Source organism: Chiloscyllium plagiosum, unplaced genomic scaffold (assembly GCF_037043375.1).
Source record: "Chiloscyllium plagiosum isolate Xiang-an unplaced genomic scaffold, Cpla_swu_hap1 HiC_scaffold_25, whole genome shotgun sequence".
In the NCBI taxonomy this organism is placed as follows: Eukaryota; Metazoa; Chordata; class Chondrichthyes; order Orectolobiformes; family Hemiscylliidae; genus Chiloscyllium; species Chiloscyllium plagiosum.
Window position 1 is genome coordinate 60,788,390 of NW_028270163.1, and position 20,034 is coordinate 60,808,423.

The window sequence follows — 20,034 nt, forward strand, 5'->3', positions numbered from 1 at the left end:
TTCCTAGGTTCTGGATGTAGATTTGCTCACTGAGCTGGAAGGTTCATGTTCAGATGTTTCGTCACCATACTAGATAACATCTTCAGTGAGCCTCCGGATGAAGCATTGCTGATGATTCCTGCTTACTATTTGTATGTTTGGGTTTCTGTGGGTTGGTGATGTCATTTCCTATGGTGATGTCATTTCCTGTTCTTTTTCTCGGTGGTAGTAAATTGGGTCCAAGTCAATGTATTTGTTGATAGAGTTCCGGTTGGAATGCCTGCTTCTAGTAATTCTCGTGCGTGTCTCTGTTTGGCTTGTCAGAGGATGGATGTGTTGTCCCAGTCGAAGTGGTGTCCTTCCTCATCTGTATGTAAGGATATTAGTGAGAGAGGGTCATGTTGTTTTGTGGCTAGTTGATGTTCATGTATCCTAGTGGATAGATTTCTGCCTGTTTATCTGATGTAGTGTTTGTTACAGTCCTTGCATGGTATTTTATAAATGACATTAGTTTTGCTTGTTGTCTGTATAGGGTCTTTCAAGTTCATTAGCTACTGTTTTAGTGTGTTGGTGGGTTTGTGGGCTACCATGATGCCAAGGGGTCTGAGTAGTCTGGCAGTCATTTCCGAGATGCCTTTGATGTAAGGGAGAGTGGCTAGGGTTTCTGGACGTGTTTTGCCTGCTTGTTTGGGTTTGTTACTGAGAAATCTGCATTCAAAAAGAACGGGTACCCAATGAACACAGTCCGTAGATTTCTCAGCAACGAACCCAAACAAGCAGACAAAACATGCCCAGAAACCCTAGCCACTCTCCCCTAAAACACTAGAATACATGAACATCAACTAGCCACAAAATGACATGACCCTCTCTCACTCATGTCCTTACATACAGATGACGAAGGACACCACTTCGACTGGAACAACACATCCATCCTAGGACAAGCCAAACAGAGATCTGCACGAGAATTCCTAGAAGCATGGCATTCCAACTGGAACTCTATCAACAAACACATTGACTTGGACCCGATTTACCACCCCTGAGAAAAAGAACAGGAAATTACCACCATAGGAAATGACATCACCAACCCAAAGAAACCCAAACATATAAATAGAAAGCAGGAATCATCAGCCATGCTTCATCCAGAGGCTCACTGAAAATGTTAATGAAGTATGGTGATGAAACGTCTGCACATGAACCTTCCAGCTCAGCAAGCAAACCTACTTCCAGAACCTCAACCTGAGCTACAAATCTTCTCAAAACTTGCTAGTTCTTAGGTACCTGCCCAGACTTCAAAGGTGTTATGCCAATGATCACAGATAACTTGCACATTGATGGAATGGGACTGATTCCTACTGATGAACTCAGCTGAGTTCTGACATGTCCCACTCAATGCAATGTGTGTACAGGCTTTTACACCATACATCTGAGGCTATGTCAGGAAAGGAAAAAAATGAAGACTGCTATGTTACCAAAGTCTACCAGCAGTGCTGCAGCACTGACCTCATCATGGGGAAACAAGATGTAGTCATGTGATCTGGCACATATTGCATCGAAATAGCCTTAATACATTAAAATAAAAGCAACATGCTACGGATGCTGGAAATCTGAAATATAACAAAAAGTGTTGAAAAAACTCAGCAGGTCTAGCAACGTGTGGGAGAGAAAAACAGAGTTAATATTTCAAGTCTAACATCCTCAGCCTGCAATGAATTTTAGCCTTGCTCATCTGGAGGTAATGACACCAGGGATGATAGTCTTTAGTCCTCTTGTATCTCCTGCACATCCTGAAGGAAACTTAAACCTTAATGTGGAGTTTTTTCGGCAATCCCTGGATATTGCTGCTGGTCCTGATCTTCTTGGCATATCTGGTCCTGTGTTGCATCATAACACAGTAATGAAAAGCCCTGCAGAGACTGCATCAATGAGTCATCTTGCAATGAACCTGTGTAGGGTACGTACGGAGCAAAATAGGTCCATTGTGATATGAGCAGTTCACATTCACCCAAAAATGACAGTTTAGCATGCTCCTTCATATGATGGGACATGGAGCACTCTAACAAGGAAGGCCATGGATTGCCCATGCATGCATCTTTGTAATCGGACCTTATTCTGATGAATGCATCAAACATCATGTCAGAAATAGACTGTAGGATGTTAGCAAGTGCTGAATGAGTACTGAAACATTGCCTTCTCAGCCCGACATCACTAGAAAAAGGCATTATTTGCAAATCAGAGCATGTCTGTGAATCAGTACACGTGCAAGGTGTAAGGGTAAGGGTAGGTGTAAGTTAAGTGTCCTTCTGTAGTTTTTGAGATCTTGCAGTACCCATATGCTTAATGGCTCACAGATGTGACATTTAAATTCACCTGGGATTATTGAGTCAGAAAGGCATACAGCATGGAAACAAACCCTTCAGCCAAACTTATCCACACTACCCAATTTTTGCAACTGGCAGCCCAAAACAGAAACTCACTACCCACTGCATGAGAAAGTTGCCCCTCTGCACCCTTTTGTATCTCACCCTTCTCACCTTAAATCTATCTCCCCTAGTTTTAGACTCCCTTGCCATGGGAAAATGCTATTGGCTATCTACCTTATCCATACCTCTCATGATTTTATAGACCTCTATAAAGAATCATGAAGATATAGAGCTGTACATCATGAAAGCAGGCTCTTCAGTCCAATTGGTCCATGCCAACCAGATGTCCTAATAAATCTAGTCCCATTTGCCAGCGTTTGGCCCATATCCCTCTAAATCCTTCCTATTCATATATCCATCCAGATGCCTTTTAAATGCTGTAATTGTACCAGCCTCCACCACTTCCTCTGGCAGCTCATTCCATACACACATCACCCTCTGAGTGAAAAAGTTGCTCTTACCTTTGTTTTAAATTTTTCACTCACACCTTAAATTCTATGCCCTCTAGATTTGGACTTCCCCAGCTTGGGAAAATACCTTGTCTATTCACCCTATCCATGTCCCTCATGATATTATAAACCTCCAAAAGGTCGCCCCCTCAGCCCAGCGACACCCCAGCGAAAATAGCCCCAGTTTGTTCAGCTTCTCCCTATAGTTCAGACCCTCCAACCCTAGCAACATCCTTGTAAATCTTTTCTGAATCCTTTCATGTTTCACAACATCCTACAGTAGGGAGATCAAAACTGCACACAGTATTCCACTAGTGGCTTAACCAATGTCCTGTATAGCAACATGACCACCCAATTCCTATACTCAATGCACTGATCAATAAAGGCAAGTGTACTAAATGCCCCCTTCACTATCCTATCTACCTTTTTTTATTCGTTTGTGCATTCACTTGGGCGCCGCTGGCTGGCCAGCATTGATAGCCCATCCCTATTTGCCCTTGAGAAGGTGGTGGTGAGCTGCCTTCTTGAATCGGTGCAGTCCACTTGCTGAGGGATGACCCACAATGCCGGTAGGGAGGGAATTCCAGGATTTTGACACAACGACTGTGAAGGAACGATGGTATATTTCCAAGTCAGGGTAGTGAGTGGCTTGGAGGGAATCAGGGTTTATCCCCAGGCTTGATAGTAATCGTTGAGTTGGAATATGCCAGGCCATGAGGTTGCAGAGTTGCATGTGTTGGAGTACAATTCTCCTGCAATTGATGGCCCATAGCGCCTCATGGATGCCCAGTCTTGAGCTGCTAGATCGGTTTGAAGTCTGTCCCATTTAGCACGGTGATAGTACCACACAACACGATGGAGGGTATTCTCAATGTGGACAGTGCGGTGGTCACTTTTACCGATCCTGTCATGGACAGATGCTTCTGCAGCTGGCAGATTAGTAAGGATGAGGTCAGGTATGTCTTTTCCTCTTGTTGGTTCCTTCACCGCCTGCCGCAGACCCCAGTCTAGCAGTTATATCCTTTAGGACCCGACCGGCTTGATCAGTATTGCTGCTGCTGAGTCACTCATGGTGGTGGACAGTGTAATCCTCCACCCAGAGTCCACTTTGTCCCCTTGCCACCCTCAGTGCTTCCTCTAAGTGTTGTTCAACATGGAGGAGTAACAATTCCTCAGCCGAAGGAGTTCGGTACGTGGTAACCAGTAAGAGGTTTCCTTACCCACGTTTAAACTGAAGCCATGAAACTTCATGGGGCCCAGAGTCGCTGTCAAGGACTTCCTGGGCAACTCCCTCCTGACTGTATCCCACTGTGCCGCCACGTGTGCTGGATCTATCCTGCTGGTGGGACAGGACATATCCAGGGATGGTAAAGGAGGGGTCTGAGGTATTATCTGTAAGGTATGATTCTGTAAGAATGCAGGCTGTTGCTTGACTAGTCTGTGAGAGAGCTCTCCCAATTTCCACACTAGCCCCCAGATGTTGGTAAGGAGGACTTTGCATGGTTGACAGGGCTGTTTGTGTTTTTGCTGTTGTCTTTTCCGGTTCCAAGATCGATGCCAGGTGGTCCATCTGGTTTCATTTCTTTGTTGTGATTTTCTAGTGATTGATACAACTGAGTGGCTTGCTAGGCCATTTCAGAAGGCAGGAGGGCTCTGGCCTGAAACATCGATTTTCCTACTCCTCAAATGCTGCCGGACCTGCTGTGCTTTTCCAGCAAAACACTCTCAACACATTTCAGAGGGTAGTTGAGAGTCAACCACATTGTTGTGGCTCTGGAATCACATGTAGGCCAGACCAGGTAAGGATGGCAGGTTTCCTTCCCTAAAGGATATTAGTGAACCAGATGAGTTTTTCTGACAATTGACAATGGTTTCATGGTCATCGGTCAACTCTTAATCCCAGATTTAAAAAAATTAAATTCAAATTCCACCATCGGCTGTGGCAGGATCCGAACCCAGGTCCCCAGAACATTATTCTAAGTTTCTAGATTAGTAGTTGAGCAATATTACCAATAGGCCATTGCCTCCCTATTACCTAGCAGTCTACTTACAAGAAACTATGAACCTGCAGTCTGAGGTCTCTTTGTTCAGCAACACTACCCAGGACCTTGCCATTATAAGTCCTCACCTGATTTGCCTTTCCAAAATGCAGCACCTCATATTTATCTAAATTAAACTCTATCTGCTACTCGTTGGCCCATTGGTCCATCTGATCTGGATCCCATTGTACTCTGAGATAATGTTATTTGCAGAGATGAACTGAGATGAGATATCTTCAATCTGCAATGATCAGTGGTATGGTCAAGATTACTTGTAACTGGTATTTGCATCCACGCAGTTGTACACTGCATGCATTGTACATACTGGAACACAATGTTTATAAATGACTTCAACCTGTACTTTAAAACTGACCAAGAAATGCAGTTGTCCCTTGAAGTACCTCATGTTGCTTATAAGCTGAGCTAATGTGCTCAGGCAGAACAAAAACTGATTTAGCCTATTCAGGGCACAGCCACAGCCATTTACAGCCATCTCAGTATTCTCCTCGACAATATTGTTGTTTTCTAGAATGAATACTATTGAAAAATATTCATTTAGTGCTTCCCCTATCTCCTCTGACTCCACATACAACCTCCCACTACTATCCTTGATTGGCCCTAATCTTACTCTTGTCATTCTTTTATTCCTTAAATACCGATAGAAAGCCTTAGGGTTTACCCTGATCCTATCCGCCAACAACTTCTCATGTCTCCTCCTGGCTCTTCTGAGCTCTGTCTTTAGGTCTTTCCTGGCTACCTTTTAACCCTCAAGCGCCCTAACTGAGCCTTCACATCTCATCCTAACATAAGCCTGCTTCTTCCTCTTGACCAGAGATTCCACTTCCTTTGTAAACCACGGCTCCCGCGCTCTACAGCTTCCTCCCTGCCTGACAGGTACATACTTATCTAGGACACACAGTAGCTTTTCCTTGAATAAGCTCCACATTTCTAATGTGCCCATCCCCTGCAGTTTCATTCCCCATCCTATGTTTCCTAAATCTTGCCTAATCGCATCGTAATTGCCTTTCCCCCAGCTGTATCTCTTGCCCAGTGGTGTACACATATCCCTTTCTATCACTTACGTAAAGTAAACGTAACAAATTGTGATCGCTATCACCAAAGTGCTCACCTACCTCCAAGTCTAACACCTGGCCGGGCTCATTACCCAGTACCAAATCTAATGTGGCTTCGCCCTTTTTGGCCTGTCTACATACTGTGTCAGGAAGCCCTCCTGCACACACTGGACAAAAACTGACTCATTTATAGTACTCATAGTATAGTGTTCCCAGTCAATATTTGGAAAGTTGAAGTCCCCCATGACAACTACCCTGTCTCTCTCACACCTATCGATAATCATCTTTGCTATCCTTTCCTCTCCATCTCTGGAACTATTCGGAGGCCTATAGAAAACTCCCAACAGGGTGACCTCTCCTTTCCTGTTTCTAACTTCAGCCCATACTCCCTCAGTTGACGAGTCCCCAAACATCCTTTCCGCAACTGTAATACTGTCCTTGACCAACAATGCCACACCTCACCCTCTTTTACCATCTTCTCTGTTCTTACTGAAACATCTATATCCTGGAACCTGCAACAACCATTCCTGTCCCTACTCTGAACATGTCTCTGAAATGGCCACAACATCTAAGTCCCAGGTACCACCCCATGCTGCAAGTTCACCCACCTATTTCCGGATGCTCCTGGCGTTGAAGTAGACACACTTCAAACCAACTTCTTGCTTGCCAGTGCCATATTGCATTCCTGAAACTTGATTTCGGACCTCCCTTCTTTCAACCTTTTCTATACTCAAACTACAATTTTGGTTCCCATCCCCCTGTTGGATTAGTTTAAACCCACCCCAATAGCCTTAGCGAATTTCCCCCCCAGGATATTGGTACCCCTCTGGTTAAGATGACTAATGGTAAGATTCTTGGTAGTGTAGATGAACAGAGAGATCTCAGTGTCCAGGTACACAGATCCTTGAAAGTTGCCACCCAGGTTGACAGAGTTGTTGAGAAGGCATACAGTGTTTTAGCTTTTATTAATAGAGGGATCGAGTTCCGGAGATTATGCTACAGCTGTACAAAACTCTGGTGCGGCCACACTTGGAGTATTGTGTACAGCTCTGGTCACCGCATTATAAGAAGGATGTGGAAGCTTTGGAAAGAGTGCAGAGGAGATTTACTAGGATGTTGCCTGGTATGGAGGGCAGGTCTTACGAGGAAAGGCTGAGGGACTTGAGGCTGTTTTTGTTGGAGAGAAGAAGGTTGAGAGGTGACTTAATAGTGACATATAAGATAATCAGAGGGTTAGATAGGGTGGACAGGGAGAGCCTTTTTCCAAGTATGGTGACGGCAAACATGAGGGGGCATAGCTTTAAATGGAGGGGTGATAGATATAGGACAGATGTCAAAGGTAGTTTCTTTATTCAGAGAGTAGTAAGGGTATGGAATGCTTTGCCTGCAACAGTAGTAGATTCGCCAACTTTAAGTACATTTAAGTCGTCATTGGACAAGCACATGGACGTACATGGAATAGTGTGGGTTAGATGGGCTTCAGATTAGTATGACAGGTCGGCGCAATATCGAGGGCCGAAGGGCCTTTACTGCGCTGTAATGTTCTATGTTCTATATACAATTACTCTTCTTGAAAACTATCACACCCAGACACTCTCCCACATCTGAAAAAATAAAACAAAATCCAACCTTTCCAGAGTGTTATCTCAAAAGTATTTTGGCCAAGTACAGTTACTTTTAGAAAAAAGATGATTCACAACTTGGTAAATTTTGGTTTGTAGCCACAGTCACCCATCTTCCTAGGTCAGATGTGGTTCAGCTGTTTTTAGTTAGAGATGGTGGTGATTGATTCTGGATTCTCTTTTAGGAGCCACCACTTTCATTGAATCCCTACAATGTGGGAACAGGCCATTTGGCCCAACAAGTCCACATCAAATCTCTGAAGAACATCCCACTCAGACTCACCCCTGTATGCTATCCCTTTAACCCTGCAGTTCCCATAGCCAATCTTCATAACCTGCATATCTTTGGATTATGGGAGGAAACTAGAGCACCCAGAGGAAATACACACAGATACGAGGAGAATGTGCCAACTACACAGAGGCAGTTACCCAAAACTGAAATTGAATCCAGGTCCCTGTGAGGCAGCAGTGCTTACCATTGAGCCACAATACCATCTACTTGTAGTGATGTAATATTCTCGTGGGTTTTCAGTTCACATACTTTGATGGTAGGGGTTTCAGAGAAAGGCAAGAGAGAACAAGTCTGTTATTCAAGGAAAGTTACGTTTCCGATTGTCTGAGTTCAAATCCATAATGTTGTGATGCCAATAAACTAGTCCTGTGATCACTGTTTGATATCTCCAGTCAAGCAGTTTACCTTCTTTGCAAATGCAACTTTTTACCTGCTACAGCCAGTGTCTTTTGCTTTGCAAAGTTTTCTGTCCAACAAAAATAAGACACAGCTGTATATCCAGTCAGTGACATTCTAACTAAATAGTTTAGGTAACATATCTTCACAATAAATTACACTTTGAATGAATGCTATTCACACTAAACAGGCACTTATACATTTGCATGCATTATTCTGAACAACAGTGACTGGTATGATGTAAGGTGTTTTGAGTCTGGATGTTTGAATTGGAATTAGTGTTGTAAAGGTTTTCTGTGTGTCTGAAGAGGTTTAATGATTAATTTGTAAGTATCTTTATAGCCATGGTGATGTCTTTTAAAAACGTCTGAGAAAGATAGTTTGGAGACTAATGGATTTTTCTTTACCCTTTCAAGTTTTACAAGATTCTTCCAATAGGAAAGAGTCCAGAATTGCTCACAGTATTCTAAAACGGGCGAAACCAATGTCCTGTACAGCTACAACATGGCCTCCCAAATCCTATACTAAATGCTCTGACCAATAAAGGAAAGCGTATCAAAAAAAAAATTAGGTGCATTATTTTGGAAAAGCAAATCAGAGCTGGACTTATACATTTAATGGTAAGGTCCTGGGAAGTGTTGCTGAACAAAGAGACCTTGGTATGCAGGTTCACAGTTCCTTGAAAGAAGAGTCATGGGTAGATAGGATAGTGAAGAAGGCATTTGGTAAGCTTTCCTTTATTGGTCAGAGCATTGAGTAATGGAGTTGGGAGGTCACACTGTGGCTATACAGGACATTGGTGAGGCAACTTTTGGAATATTGCGTGCAATTCTGGTCTCCTTCCTATTGGAAGGAAGTTGTGAAACGTGAAAGGGTAAAGAAAAGATTTACAAGGATGTTGCCAGGGTTGAACAAAGTTAAAAATCACATCTGATGAAGGAGCTGCGCTCCGAAATTTTTTGCTTCCATTTAAACCTGTTGGACTATAACCTGGTGTTGTGTGATTTTTAACTTTGTACACTCCAGTCCAACAACGGCATCTCCAAATCATGACAGCCAGGATTGAAAGATTTGAGTGATAGGGAGAAACTGAATAGGCTGGAGCTATTTTCCCTGCAGCATTGAAAGCTGAGGGGTGACCTTATAGAGGTTTATAAAATCATGAGGGGCATGGATAGTATAAATAGACAAGGTCTTTTCCCTGGGGTGGGGGATGCAAGAACTAGAGGGCATAGATTTAAGGTGAGAGGTGAAAGATATAAAAGGGACCTGAGGGGCAAATGTTTCATACAGAGGGTGGTGTGTGTATGGAATGGGCTGCCAAAGGAAGTGGTGGAGGTGGCTATAATTGCTGCATTTAAAAGGCATCTGGATGGGTATATGAACAGGAGAGGTTTACAGGGATATGGACAACATGGAGGGATATATGCTGGCAAATGTGACTACATTAGGTTAGGATATCTGGTCAGTGTGGGCAAGGTAGACTGAAGGGTCTGTTTCCATGCTGTATATCTCTATGACTCTATGACTCTAAATGCCTACTTCACTATCCTATTTACCTGTAACTCCACTTTCAAGAAACTATGAACATGCACTCCAAGGTCTCTCGTTGAGCAACACTCTCCAGGACCTTACCATTAAGTGAAGAAGTCCTGTGCTGATTTGCCTTTCCAAAATGCAGCACCTCACGTTTTTCTAAATTAAACTCCATCTGCCACTCGTCAGGGTTCAGCAAATATTTACAACAGAATTAACAAGATTGGAGGATTTGAGCTATAGGGAGAGCCTGAATAGGCTGGGGCTGTTTTCCCTGGAGCCTTGGAGACTGAGGGATGGCGTCAGTGGTGGGCAAGTTGTTGGAGGAAATCCTGAGGGACAGGATGTACATGTATTTGGAAAGGCAAGGACTGATTCAGGATTGTCAACATGGCTTTGTGTGTGGGAAATCATGTCTCACAAATTTGATTGAGTTTTTTGAAGAAGTAACAAAGAAGATTGATGAGGGTAGGGCAGTAGATGTGATCCAAGGCGTTCAACAAGCTTCCCCATGGGAGACTGATTAGCAAGGTTAGATCTCATGGAATACAGGGAGAACTAGCCATTTGGATACAGAACTGGCTCAAAGGTAGAAGACAGAGGGTGTTGGTGGAGGGTTGTTTTTCAGACTGGAGGCCTGTGACCAGTGGAGTGCCACAAGGATCGGTGCTGGGTCCTCTACTTTTTGTCATTTACATAAATTATTTGGATGTGAGCAAAAGAGGTAGAGTTAGTGAGTTTGCAGATGACACCAAAATTGGAGGTGTAGTGGACAGCGAAGAGGGTTCTCTCAGATTACAACAGGATCTGGACCAGATGGGCCAATGGGCTGAGAAGTGGCAGATGGAGTTTAATTCAGATAAATGCGAGTTGCTGCATTTTGGGAAAGCAAATCTTAGCAGGACTTATACACTTACTGAAAAGGTCCTAGCGAGTGTTGCTGAACAAAGAGACCTTGGAGTGCAGTTCATAGCTCCTTGAAAGTGGAGTCGCAGGTAGATAGGATAGTGAAGAAGGTGTTTGGTATGCTTTCCTTTATTGGTCAGAGTATTGAGTACAGGAGTTGGGAGGTCATGTTGCGTCTGTACAGGACATTGATTAGGCCACTGTTGGAATATTGCATGCAATTCTGGTCTCCTTCCTATCAGAAAGATGTTGTGAAACTTGAAAGGGTTCAGAAAAGATTTACAAGGATGTTGCCAGGGTTGGAGGATCTGTGCTACAGGGAGAGGCTGAACAGGCTGGGACTGTTTTCCCTGGAGCGTCGGAGGCTGAGGGGTGACCTTATAGAGGTTTACAAAATTATGAGGGACATGGATAGGATAAATAGATAAAGTCTTTTCCCTGGGGTCGGGGAGTCCAGAACTAGAGGGCATAGGTTTAGGGTGAGAGGGGATAGATGTAAAAGAGACCTAAGGGCAACTTTTTCACGCAGAGGGTGGTACGTATATGGAATGAGCTGCCAGAGGAAGTGGTGGAGGCTGGTACAATTGCAACATTTAAGAGGCATTTGGATGAGTATATGAATAGCAAGGGTTTGGAGGGATATGGGTCGGGTGCTGGCGGGTGGGACTAGATTGGGTTGGGATATCTGGTCAGCATTGACGAGTTGGACCGAAGGGTCTGTTTCCATGCTGAATATCTCTATGACTCTATTCGTGAACAAAGTAAACAGTGCCATGTCTTATGCTTGCAAATGTTGGCTTTTTTTTAGAACTTAGGGTACATACCTATAACTTGGAAATAAAAGAAGGTTTTGTTTATTTCAGATTGGACAGTTCTGCAAGGTTCTTAGCTGATGCTAGATGTGTAAAGATTCTTTTCCTGAGAAAGGAAGAAAATAATTTAGAATTGTTGAAAATAAGTGACCTCAGTGCAAGGAGTTTAGTAAAAGTTCCAGACCAGACGTGTTTGGTTAAACTCCTGAAGAGTTTATTTGAAGCTGAGAAACTTTATCCTCAATTATATGATGAATCAAGGAAAAAGCTTTAAGATTTCCAAGACTGAGAAGTTAAGCCACAGATAAGGATAGAGGATGGATTTACCATATATACTTGAGTAATGGTCGATCTCATGTAAAGGTCGACCCCTTAGTTTTGGCCAAATAATCTGGAATTTTCCATATATCTCATTTAAAAGTCAATCCTATTTCTTCACAGATAACAGATTACAGGCGGCATGGTGGCACAGTGGTTAGCACTGCTGCCTCACAGCGCCAGAGACCCGGGTTCAATTCCCGACTCAGGCGACTGTCTGTGTGGAGTTTGCACATTCTCCCCGTGTCTGCGTGGGTTTCCTCCGCGTGCTCCGGTTTCCTCCCACTGTCCAAAAATGTGCAGGTCAGGTGAATTGGCCATGCTAAATTGCCCGTAGTGTTAGGTAAGGGGTTAAATGTAGGGAAATGGGTGGGTTGCGCTTCGGCGGGTCAGTGTGGACTTGTTGGGCCGAAGGGCCTGTTTCCACACTGTAAGTAATCTAATCATATAATAGATCAATGTGTAGGAGTGAGTGTGCCGGCTGTCACGCCCCACGCCAGTTTTCCAGCCTGCCAGTTTGTTACTCTCTGCTCCCAGTCTTCCAGTCTGCTGGCTTTGTGTTCTGCTCTGGGTTTTCACAATTACCATAATTCATTTTTTTTTCTTTATTCATTTTGAGATCAATTGGGCTTCTGCTGGTGATACGGTATGAATTTTGATGGGCATGAATTTCAGCCCCTCAAAAATAGTATCCATGTAATAGTTGATCCTATAAATTTAACCTTAAAAAGTAGTCAAAAGATTAAACTATTACTTGTGTATATACGGTAGTTTGGATGTTTGAGTACTGTAGTGGGATGTTGTTGGGATTAATGGATTGTGGTTTTATTGTGTTTTGAAATAGTTAAATGTGTGTTTTATATAAATACTTTGGTTTATTCCATTTTTAAAAATTCTTTTGTATAATAAACATCTGTTTTATTGTGAAGTCTGCATTTGCAGTATTGCATGTTATATTTCAGTGAAAGACAAACTCATTAAAATCATAAACTAAGACAAAATATAATCTATCAAGCAAGATTTCAGACTGGGATCTGGAATGTCCACTAATAGCATCCGATGGGACCAAAACACTGCACAGTTACACAGAGAGATACCCTTACGTAAGAACGTAATAAACAGAAGAAGGAGGTAGATCTTCTCAAGAGCAATTAGGGGCAGGGCATTAGGGGTAGGGCAGTAAATGTTTGATAAAATTATTGTCTGTACTGAGTTAATTGCACCTGGAAAAATATCAGAGGGATTACCATCGTTGTTCACAGAGTGCTTAAGTTAGAGAGAAGAAATATTGGCCAGGCTTTTTAATCCTGATCACACACAAATTGCCTCTAGTGGAAGATGTCTGTGTTGGTGAAGACCAGGTTTGTGTCCTCTACAATAAGAAAGTGCTCCTGTTGGTACTTGTGCTGGACTTTATGTTGTGGAACATGCAAGCAGTTAGAAGAGAGAAACCTGGCAAGCAATTGTGTTTCCTGAACTGAAGAGTGGTATTTTAGTAGTTGGAGTTTTGATAGTTTCTGGTAAATTAGATCAGAAGCAGTTACATACAGCTTTCCTTTTTCTGCTGCGACCTTTATTTTTCCAGCCTGATAGCAAGACAGTTTATAACATGACATGGAAAAATTTGCAAAGAGCTCGCCTATGGCATCTTTCCTAAATTAACAGCACAGCCAGTTAGATCAAAGAGAAGATAATATTAAAAAGAAGCGTCTTCCCATGACTCTGAGGAGTGCCTGTGACCTCTTGCAGCTGTGCTGGATACACTTTGCAGTCTGATTCAAACAGTTTGGAGTGCCTCACCTTAAGATAGTACTGGGTGCATTTGATCTGCCTTGTTTTATATCCCATCCCATCCCCCTCATCCCTAAACACATCTTAGGAAGAGGAAGTTATGTGTAAGTTATGTATGAGATATCATCATCACTCTAATTTACAGGAGCTGGCTTGATATCTGAGGAAGTGGATTCCATGAATATCTGGCCTTCTCAGGCAGTAATCTCAGCTCCATGTCTTTCAGATTTTTAACTTGGTTATCGTTTTCTCTGAAACAATGTTCGGCAAAATTAGCCTAGTATTTATTTTGACATTCACCTGTTAAAAGGCTGGTTTAAATATTACCTATTTAGAGTCATAGCGATGTACAGCACGGAAATAGACCCTTCGGTCCAACTTGTCTATGCCGACCAGATATCCTAACCTAATCTAGTCCTATTTGCCAGACTTGGCATATATCCCTCTAAACCATTCCTATTCATATACCTATCCAGATGCCTTTTAAATGTTGTAATTGTGCCAGCCTCCACCACTTCCTCTAGGAGAAAGTGAGGACTGCAGATGTGAGAGATCAGAGTCGGAAGGTGTGGTGCTGGAAAAGCACAGCCGGTCAGGCCGTATCCGAGGAGGCATTCCTGATGAAGGGCTTATGTTTGAAACGTTGATTCTCCTGCTCCTCGGATATGGCCTAACCGGCTGTGCTTTTCTAGCACCACACCTTTCAACTCCACCACTTTCCCTGCCAGCTCATTCCATACATGCACCACCCTCTGTGTGAAAACATTGCTCCTTAGATCCCTTTTATGTCTTTCCCCCCACCCTAAATCTATTCCCTCTACTTCTGGACACCCCTATCCCAGAAAAATGACCTTGTCTATTTATCATATCAATGCCACTCATGAGTGAAAACTTCAATAAGATCACCCCTCAGCCTCCAATACTCCAGGATGAAACAGTCCCAGCCTATTCAGCCTCTCCCTATAGCTCAAATTCTTCAATCTTGGCAACATCCTTGTAAATCTTTTCTCAACTCTTTCAAGTTTCACAACATCCTTCCGATAGGAAGGAGACCAGATTCCAAAAGTGGCCGAACCAATGTCCTGTACAGCCGCAACATGACCTCCCAACTCCTGTACTCAATACTCTGACTAATAAATGAAAGCATACTAAGCGCCTTCTTCATTATCCTATCTACCTGCGACTCCACTTTCAAGGAACTATGAACCTGCATTCCAAGGTCTCTTTGTTCAGCAACACACCCCAGGGCCTTACCATTAAGTGTGTAAGTCCTGCTCTGATTTGCTTTTCCAAAATGCAACACCTCACATTTATCTAAATTAAGCTCCATCTGCCACTCCTCAGCCCATTGGCCCAACTGATCAAGATCCCGTTGTACTCTGAGGTAACCTTCTTCACTGTCCACTACACTGTCCACTACACCAACTATACCTCCTATGTTCACATCCAAATCATTTATATAAGTAATGAAAAGCAATGGACCCAGCACCGATCCTTATGGCACACCACTGGTCACAGGCCTCCAGTCTGAAAAGCAACCCTCCACCATCACCCTCTGTCTTCTACCTTCAAGCTAGTTCTGTATCCAAATTGCTTGTCCTCCCTATATTCCATGAGATCTAACCTTGTTAACCAGTCTCCCACGAGGAAACTTGTGGAAGGCCTTACTGAAGTCCATGTAGATTACATTTACCACTCTGTCCTCATCAATCCTCTTTGTTATTTCTTCAAAGAACTCAATCAAATTCGGAGACAGCTTTCCCAGGCACAAAGCCATGCTGACAGTTCCTAATCAGTTCTTGCCTTTCCAAATATATTAAATCCTGTCCATCAGGATTCCCTCTAACAACTTGCCCACCACTGACGTCAGGCTCACAGGTCTATAATTCCCTGACTTTTCCTTACCATCTTTCTTAAATAATGGCACAGCGTTAGCCAACCTCCAGTCTTCCGGCATCTCACCTGTGACTATAGATGATATGAGTATCTCAGCAGTGGGCCCAGCAATCATTTCCCTAGCTTCCCACAGAATTCTAGGGTACACCTGATCAGATCCTGGGGATCCACTTGTATGTTTTAAGACATCCTGCACCTCCTCCTCTGTAGTATGGACATTTTCAAGATGCTCCCAACTATTTCCCCACATTCTATGTCTTCCATGTCCTTCTGCACAGTAAACACTGATGCAAAATACTTGATTAGTATCTCCATCCCCTGTGGCTCCAAGAAATGCAGCTGAAATGCTGTCCAGGTGTTAAATGATGTTACTCCTTGGATTGCCAACACCCGTGTTATGTTAGACACTCACCTTCTTGCCTTAAAACCTGAGAGCACTTTCAAGTTGGTTGCCCCTGAGTAAATTTTATATAGCAGATAAATATAAGAGAATTGGCAGGGATTGGTTACAACAATCCCATAAAATTTCCCAGCCAGTTTGAATTAGAAATAGCCACGTTTGAATTCATTTATATTAATTATAAATTATATCTCGAGAACACAATTTAGAAATTGCTGTACTTAGTATAAGCTTTCAATCTACTCAAATCTGCTAGTTGAGGTAGACATCTCACAAACCGAGTTTGAGATTTATTTAAAGTCACTACAGTCCCATAGGGCTGTTGTTTCATTAAGTTAAAAGTCACACAGCACCAGGTTATCATCCAACAGGGTTATTTGGAAGCACTAGCTTTTGAGGTGCTGCCTCTTCATCAGGTGGTTGTGGAACAGAATAGTGTCATGGAATCATAATGATATATTAAGCAAATTTTAGATGAAGTCTTTCATCTTTTAGAATGGGATACGCTAGTTTTGGTTCTTTAATATGAAAACCTCAAGATAGCTTCAACTTTTCTAACAATAGATGCCATTTCAGCTCAGATAATACATTAAAGGTGTGAGGTTAAAGTCTGTCCCAATGTTAAGTCAGACTGGTTCTATTTCTAAAGTTTGACTTACAGAATCTTACATGGATTTATGCAGTTTTTGAGTAAAACGATATGTAATTCTGCAAATACAAATTTACCCCATAAACCTACACGTGTGCATGTGCAGGAGAGACAGAATGGGTGTGAGCATGTGAGTGTGCATGTGAGTGCATGTGAAAGAGGATGTGTATGTATGTGACGGGGTATACGCCTGTGAGAGGCTCTCGTGAGAGGCTTTCATTAGAGAGAGAGAGAGAGAGAAACTAAACTGGTGGTGACTTTAACGCAGGTCACCATGCCTCAGTTGAGGGGTAATGATTTAGTAATGATTTAGAAGCATTTTGATGCTATTTTTGAACCTTCTTAGTATTTCCAGTTTTCACATAGATGTTCATGAGGGATTCTCTTATTTTGTATAAATCTGGACTGTGAAAGCTGACAGGATATTTGACCATGGAGCTTAAATTGCATAAATGTTGCTTGTGTGACTAAGTGTTGCAGTTTGATATCGAATCAGATATTTAAAATCATAATTTTTTTCTTTTAAATTGATAGTATATACACAGAGAAAGGTTTCCTTTTGTGGAGAATCCAGAACAAGCAAATACAAACTTGATGGCTCAGCTCACTCTTGTCTTAACCCAATTCAGAAATTGGTGTTTGTATAATTATAAAATTGTAAATTGTTGAGGGGAAAGCATTACATGGTCTCTTTAAAAGGTCCTGTGCTTTTTTTCTGTGCTGAAAGATTTAAAATAGATGTCTGTGAGCAGCTGCTTGAAAGTTAGCAAGTACATAGAGAGCACCCGAATTGAAACATTTATATCGAAAGCCATATGGTTAGCAGGCCAAGCATAGTTTCTATCAAGAGAACAGATTTAGAATTTAGTCAATCAATTTGAACCTGGTATTTAGATGCCAAAATACCAATACTATTAAATTTAAGTCTGATGCATTTGACAACATAGGACCAGTCCTATTGTAAGAAATATTGATATGTTATCATGGGTATAAAATGAAGGGGCCAGTTGGACAAAGATCTCAGAGCTAGTTGCCATCCGCTAGAGCTAACTGCCCTCAGCTCTCAAGACAGAGTCGCTGGCTCCCACAGCCTCCTCTATTAGAGAAAATACCATCTAAGTAACAACAGTATCAATGACACAACTAGTTAATATTCCTGACAGAAGAATTGACAGAGAAGGCACAGAACATTCTGGAAGACATGTAACCTAGCTGTAATTTCGAGAGACTAATTTTTATATATGTATATATATATATATATATATATATATGACTGGGACTTGTATTTATTGAAACAGCATGCCTTTACAATCTTGCATTATTAGAGAATAATCAGTCAGTTTGTTAATAGTTTAGTTATTTTGTTCACTGTTAGATAAATGTTCACTTTTCACATTCCTTTTATGGGCGGCACGGTGGCACAGTGGTTAGCACTGTTGCCTCGCAGCGCCAGAGACCCGGGTTCAATTCCCGCCTCAGGCGACTGACTGTGTGGAGTTTGCACGTTCTCCCCGTGTCTGCGTGGGTTTCCTCCGGGTGCTCCGGTTTCCTCCCACAGTCCAAAGATGTGCAGGGCTAGGTGAATTGGCCATACTAAATTGCCCGTAGTGTTAGGTAAGGGGTAAATGTAGGGGTATGGGTGGGTTCGCTTCGGCGGGTCGGTGTGGACTTGTTGGGCCGAAGGGCCTGTTTCCACACTGTAATGTAATCTAATGTAATCTAATCTAATCTAAATAAATTGTTACTTATTGATTTTAAAGTGAGTGTCAGGGATTTATTTTATTTAACCACTAGAAGTTGTTGTAAAGCAGGTTACACCACTTTTCACATTCCTTTTACAGATTATGGGGCGACATGCTCCTCTTTGGATGTTTTGGTTTTAGTTCTCAGAGTGGGGTCAACCTCCGCTTTATAACAATAGTAAGACCAAATTTCCAGCAAAACCCACACATTCCTAAATATCTCAGAATTTCACATTTACTTTTAGGAAAAAAGAATTCTATTACAGCCATCACTTTTGTTGTCCTTGGCAACACTTTTCTTTTTTCCTCTGCCTTACTCTTCAACTTTGAGGAGAAAGTGAGGTCTGCAGATGCTGGAGATCTGTGTTGCTGGAAAAGCGCAGCAGGTCAGGCAGCATCCAGGGAACAGGAGAATCGACGTTTCGGGCATAAGCCCTTCTTCAGGAATGAATTGCTTATGCCCGAAACGTCAATTCTCCTGTTCCCTGGATGCTGCCTAACCTGCTGCGCTTTTCCTTACTCTTCAACTTACTCTGTATGAGCAATGGGTCCAATCCTCTTTTGTCCAATCATCTGCCTAGTCATTTTTGTGATTACATAAAGAATGCCTCCAAATCCTTTTCCTCAAATTTTGGCGGGGCCTGTGCAAACTTAAACATTTGGTCACTGGACTTTAAATCCTGAGTCAGATTCTCCTTCGAAGAGTGGTGCTGGAAAAGCACAGCTGGTCAGGCAGCATCTGAGGAGCAGGAGAGTTGACGTTTTGTGCATAAGCTCTTCACCAGGAATGGATACCTCAGATTCTCCTTTTAAAGGCCTGCATCAACTCCTGTTTCCACTTTAAAGATGATTTTCATATTCTCTCACTTTTTCTCTCTCTCTTGCAATTCTAAATCTAGTTTTCTCATCTCCAGTATTTTCAATTCCATTTCACTTTCCTGAACTTTCTCTGCTCTTTTTGTGTCTTTTTCTTCCCTTTGGAATTCCATCTCCAGTTTCCTCATTTTCTCTTCTTGGCCATAACTGAATTTCATTTGATTCTGATATTTCTTGAAACAAAGTACATGATCTCTCTTAAATTTCCTCTAAGCTCAAGTGTCATACTAGTACCTCAATTATCTCTGCCTGCTCAGCTCTGCCAGGCAATATTACCTTCAGTTACTCACCAAGTCACACGACTGGTTTCAGGCTAAGGCAGCCATGATGACCCCCTCCTTGTTGAATCCAGCATGTTGTCCCAGCTGAGGACAAGTGGTCACCTATTGGGAAGAGCCTGCAGATTCTCAGGGCTGCCAGGTTCAAGGTTCAGTAGACTGCCAGGCATTGCGCTAACAAGTACTGGACATGGCTAAGTGAGGAAATTCAGATGGCTGCTATAACACGGAACATCAGGAGATTGTACGAGGGCATCAAGAAGGCACTAAGACCAACTCAGAGCATGATAGCCCCCCTCAAATCCTCTACCGGGGAAGTAATCACAGACCAAGGCCAGCAGATGGAGAGGTGGGTTGAACACTACTCTGATGTCCAGAGTACACGTCCGCTTCAGCACTTGATGCCATCATGTGCTTGCCGGCCATGGAGGAGCTAGACACAGAGCCATCAATAGAAGAGCTCAGCAAGGCCATTGACAGCCTGGCCTCAGGTAAGGCCCCAGGAAGCGACGGGAATCCTCCTGATCTGATCGAGTGCTGCAAGACTAGCTTACTGCTCC